Consider the following 5,986-nt stretch of genomic DNA (forward strand, 5'->3'; position numbering starts at 1 on the left):
TCCTGTTGTTGATGTTTCTGCAACATGATTGACATATAAGATACACTAGCCTTATAAATAAAGCACTTTTTTTTTATTAAATGAAAAATGTATTTATGAATGTGGAAACACAAATTTCAATTAAGAAAAAAAATTGTTAGTGCACCCAAAAAGTAGTAATGCACTGACTTCAGTGCTATATCAAACGCATCCACACTGGATGTAGTGCATACACATACATATGACCCATTGCTTTTAGTTCACATATTATAGTTTTCAGTGAGGTTTGTCTAAAACTTAGGCACCAGTGTGCACATATAACCTTTTCGCATTGATACAACACGTACATATTATTGAATGCACTCAACTATATTTTTTTAATATTATTTTTTTGGTGCATTTGGTAAATATAAACGCACCGGGAACAACCTAAAATATATGCACCGACATATAATTTATATCTTTTCCCGATGCATTTTCATTTACAAAATTCACCAAAAAAATAACAATATGTTTGGTTCATGCACCAAATGGTGGTGCACCCTGTAAATTTACAGGGTGCACCGTTATCAGTGTGAGTCAAATCTATCGAGTGCACCATGAAGGATTTTTTATTATGATCAAAAGAAATGTATTTTCTCAGATCTTTTGCAACTCTAATCCACTAAAAATTTAAATTACAAAGAAACATAAACATTACGTATACATTTGCTCGTCAGAGAGGCATTGTTGACACGTAATTGGAAAAAACAAATTTCACCACCGTTTAAGAAAATTGGAAAGCCACACACTTAGCATAGTACGGAAGAATGGTGAGAAAGAGAAACATCAACGTCAAGGTGCTTGCATGAGGAAAGAGTGGCACCAATGCTTAAGAGTTCTACAACATTATAGATGGTAAAAATGGAATTTACAGTTGGGAGTTCTTTTTAATTTAACCCTCTTTCGGTGCATTATTATAATCGTACTAGTGTGTCAGATATCCAAGAGCCCTTTTTTTTTAATTAAAAAACCTATAGTACCAGTGTTTTTTTTAAGATACACTAGGGTGTTTGAATAACTTTACCACACCAATGCTTTGTGGAACTATAGCACCACATTTTTAAAAAATAAAAAACCACCTAGTGGAGCTCTTTAGAAGACGCACGGGGGTGTTTTAATACATGAACAACACTAGTCCTTCATTGGAATATAGCACCACCTTTTTTTGAAAATAAAAAAACTATAGTGATGCTCCTTCTAAGTATGCATTAGGACGTTTTACTACAAGAATGGCACTCATAATACAGGTGTATATGGCACCAACAATTTTTAAAATTTAACCTTTTTCCAGTGCTATCAATTATTCAAGCATCGGTGTGTGGAATATTGTGCATGCACTGGGTCATTATAGTATTGGTTTAGCATCGGGTTGTTTTCACAATATAGCATGGGACTGGGAAAAAATAATTTTATGATCAAAATTTTTGTAAATTTAACCCTTTATAGTTACATCAAGTAGTATATGCACTTATGCTCTTTGTTATTTAGCACTTGTTTTTTTTTTATTTTTAAATAAATCTGCCATGGTGCACCGTGTTCTATTTAGCATCGATGCTAATATGGATAGTAAATCACTGGTGCATTTGTATATTGTAGACACACCATAAAAAAAAAAACATCCTCTAAAACATCTACCCACCCACATCTGCTAATGACCTCCGCTACAAACGAATTTTTGGGTTATCTTTATAGGGGCTTCCACAAAAACCTCTACTAGAAGCTATTTTCCTTGTAATGAAGAGGCATGAATTGAAAAATTAATCCAATGTTTCATCATTTTAGTGGAATATATAACACATATATGGTCCCTCAAATCCTTTGCAGGTGATGTGGTCCCAAGTAAGGGCCCATTTCCTTTCCAACAATAAGATGAAATGGGTGATCTTGGGCTAGAGACTTTGTGTCCATAACTTTTTCCATATTGGTTGGTAGGGAAAATGATGTTGGTTGGAAGCCAAACAATAAAATTACTTAATTATAAATGCCCCAGTTGGTTTATGTTCTCATTTGAGTCTATCTGTCCCTTCCATGACTAGAAGTTTTTGCTTTTGGAGCTCTTATTCAAGATAAGGCCAATCTATTAGAGAGATATTGGGGTCCAAATTCCTCATGGTTTTAAAAATTTTGTAGGGAGAGTCTACCTACTATGGAGCCCGCAATTCAAAAACCATGTTGAGGTTGTGGGATTTGTTGAGGGTTGTTATATCGTGATATTTCTTCCATCCTACCAACTTTAGGGATTTGTTGCATGATTCTTCCCAAAAGAAAGCTCATTTCTCATCTCTTATCTACTAAATGCAATATTATTGTATAATAAATATGTTATTGTTAGCTATATTGTTTTTCTCCCTAAAGTGTTGTTGAAGAGATCAATTGGGAATGTATTTATTATTATATATTTGTTTCCATAGTTCATCCCCTCCTTTGATCTATCTCCACCACAACTTGGAATCTAGAACTTGATTGAGGGTTTCAATGTCCCTTAGTATTATTCCTTCCTTTAACTTTGGAAGACATAGTTTAACCCAAGATACTAAGGACCATTTACTTTCTTTGATTTCTCCCCCTCATAAGATGAATCAATAAATTTGTTTGAGGTAATGGAGAATTCCCTTTGGGAAAGATAACATAGAGATGTGATAAATGGGAAGAGCCAAGAGCACAGATTTTAGAAGGATCAATAGACTTGTTATATTGAGGGAGAAAAAGGTATAATTATTAAGATTACTAGAAATTTTGAGAAGGATATATTTCCAATGAATGAAACAAAGATAATTATTAACCATAGGAGCCCCTAGATATTTAGCTGGAAGTGAGTTGTGTTGAAAACCTAGAAGTCTGGATATGTTTCTAACCATTTAAGTGGGTGTTGAAAAAGTAAATCCAAATTTGCAAAGATTAAATGAGATTCATGAGGCATTCATAAAATCCTCCATAACATTATTAATCATGTTGGATTCTTCAATATTGGGATCTCCCATAAGCATGGTATCATCAACAAACCGTTGATGAGTAATAAGGAGGTCACGACCAAAGAGTATGAGATCATGGATCCTCCATTGTGGTATGCTTCCCTAAGGGAACATCACAATCCCTCCACCAAAAGGATAAATAAGAAAGGGGCCATAGGGTCCCCTTAATAAATACCACGTGAGGAGTTAAAGGTCTGCGAAAGAAAGCCATTAAGAAGAACAAAAAACTGGAGAGATGAAAAGGGAGCCTACCTAGTTTGACTAACCCTACGAGAATACAAAATCTTTGAGGACCTTAAAAAGATAAGAGAAACTTATCTTGTCAAAATAATTAGAGATATCAAGCTTTATTATAATTCCAATTTTATGAGATTTATTGAGAGTGTGAATAATTTCATGGGTCATTGATATGCCATCAAGAATTTGTCTTCCTTCAACATATCCAGTTTTCTATTTGAAAATGAGGGAGAGAAGAAGGGGCTTCAGTCAATTTGTGATTATTTTGGTTATAAGATTATACATAACATTGCAAAGAGAAAAGGGGTGAAAGCCACTAGGATCAATAACATTTGTCATCATGGGTCTTGAGAATCAAGGTGAGGAAGGTGGCATTGAAGGCGAGGAGAACTAAGGTAGTCCTTATGGATTCCTCCACAACATATAGTTTGGATTGATTAAAGAAGGACAAAAATTCATGATACAAATTAGTGGTAAATCCATCTATACTTGGAGCTTTTTTCTTCGACATGCTCATGATTGCTTCTTCCACCTGTAAAAGAGAAATTTCTCTCATCAGTGCTTCATTCAATTCATCCTTGACTAGAGTAGGAATGTTGGCTATTATCTTGTTAATAGTCCTAGTTCTATATAGTTGAGGATATATTAAAATATTTATGTATTATCTTGTAAGCTCATTCTCCAAGTCCTTCTTCTCCCTTGTTTTTCTATCCACAGTGTTTAGGAGAGAGAATATGATGTTGTGATGTCTATTTTTTATCATGGAGTTATAAGATAATTTTTTGTTTCTTTATCTCTCTTTTAGCTAGTGGATTCTAGATCTCGGCTTCCAAAATGATTTCTTCTTTTAGCCTACTCTTATCTAATTGAGTAAGGGTTTTTCCCTTTTCTTTGATTAGTTCTTTTGTACAACCCTCCCAAATATTTTTGTTGGAAATGTTCCATTTTTTCCTCCAAAAGTTGTGTGGCCTGGAAAATGTTTTTGAATTCGTGGTCAAATTTTAATATAACCCTTTAGCAACATGGAGAAGTGTCATGTTTCTTCTGTTTCCTGCCACTAGGATTGGATTTTTTCAAGAAAGGAGGAATATTTTAGCCAAAAGATCTTGAAACAAAAGGGTTAATGTTTGGGCTGAGCCTTAAGATCAACTTCTAGGTAGATGGGTCAATGATAAAAAACCACATAGGGAAGAATGGAAGCTTCCAACAAAAATTATCTTCCCAAAAGGGATTGATAAATGCGAAATATATCTAAGTGAGTAGTGATCATATTCTTGTCTCCTCTTCTATTATTCCACCTAAAGATAATGTTGACTACATCCTCACTAGTGATCTAAATCTGCTCCATTGTGTATTTGAATTGGTAGGACTCAACATCCAACCTTCTAATTCACCTTTTATTTCCATCAATCGAGTTGATCATATTGAAGTAACCTCCAAAGATATATATATTCTCATGGTGTGGTATTTTGATGTGGGAAATAGATTTAAGAAAGATATATTTGTTTGAAGGAAAATTAGGTCAATAGACTTAATAAATACAATCAGATTCTTTTGAGCCCATATAGTAAATCGACTTGAAATAATGCGAGGGGAAATGATCCAGTCAATAAAATCAATCTCATAAGGGTTACAAAGGATGGGTACTCCCCTTGCATATCTAGAGCCATAGACTAACACCCGTGCTAATAGTGATTTGCTAGGTTATAACACATTCACTCAAACATTTGGTCTCCTGCAGAATAACTATCGAGGGTAGTTACTTTAGAAGAATTTGTTTTCCTTGATAGTTTATGCCTCTTATGTTCCATGAGATTATTTTCATTGAGAATGATGTTGTGGAGGAAAACACATATGAGATGAGCATGTCTTTACTTGAGTTAGCCATCATTTCACCTACTTCTTGGATTAGATCGTGATTTTTTTCCTACCCTTTTTCTTATCTTCCTTTGAAGACTTAAGAGGCTCTTTGAAGTCATGAGTGTGGAAACATGGACTAGCATAATTTGACCCTACCAAAGCTGAAGCTTTACAATTTCGAACTTGCAAATAGGTTTGATGGAACAATTTCATTTGTTGGTCTCAGATGGATTATGGATCCATCCCTTTCCATTCTTCTATCATTGTTGATAATGTAATATCATCCAAGTCAATTTATTGAGGATTGTCTTTCCTTGATACCCCTTGTGTGTCTTCCATTACAATATGTTCTAGAGGGGTACTTCCTTTGAGGATTGTAGGGTTTTCCTCTTCTTTCTTGAACTTTTTCTTTGGATCACTTGCATTGGGTTTTGATTCTTTGGTTAATAGTGGTTCATTTTCTTTTGGAATGTGGTTTACCAAGGCATAAAAGTGATTCTTGGAGTGAATGGGATCCTGTTGAGGGCCCTGAAATCGGGTCAACAACAAGGGGGATACCCACCCAGTCGGGAACCTGGTTGGCGGCTCCGTGCCCGTTTGGTGTAGCGGGTCCGACTGGGGATAACAGGACCAGCTTCCCGATCTAAGGGGTGTGTGTGTGTAGAGTTTGGTGATGTGTGTGTAGAATATGATAATGAAAATCTGGAATTATTTCTGAGCTAATTTAATTCTAAACTCTGAGACTGAATTTTCTACTACTTTAATCTATCAAGAACAACACATCTAATCTACGTTAACCCGAGATAGAACTTTTTCCATTATGCGATCTAGAAAGATTTCACACAATAACTGGTAATGAAGATTATTAAGCTATTATGAGAATATAAATCAATTAA

The sequence above is a fragment of the Pinus tabuliformis genome, chromosome X (genome assembly GCF_031772625.1).
Source record: "Pinus tabuliformis cultivar Carrire ecotype Pingquan chromosome X, CPIR1, whole genome shotgun sequence".
Taxonomy (NCBI): domain Eukaryota; kingdom Viridiplantae; phylum Streptophyta; class Pinopsida; order Pinales; family Pinaceae; genus Pinus; species Pinus tabuliformis.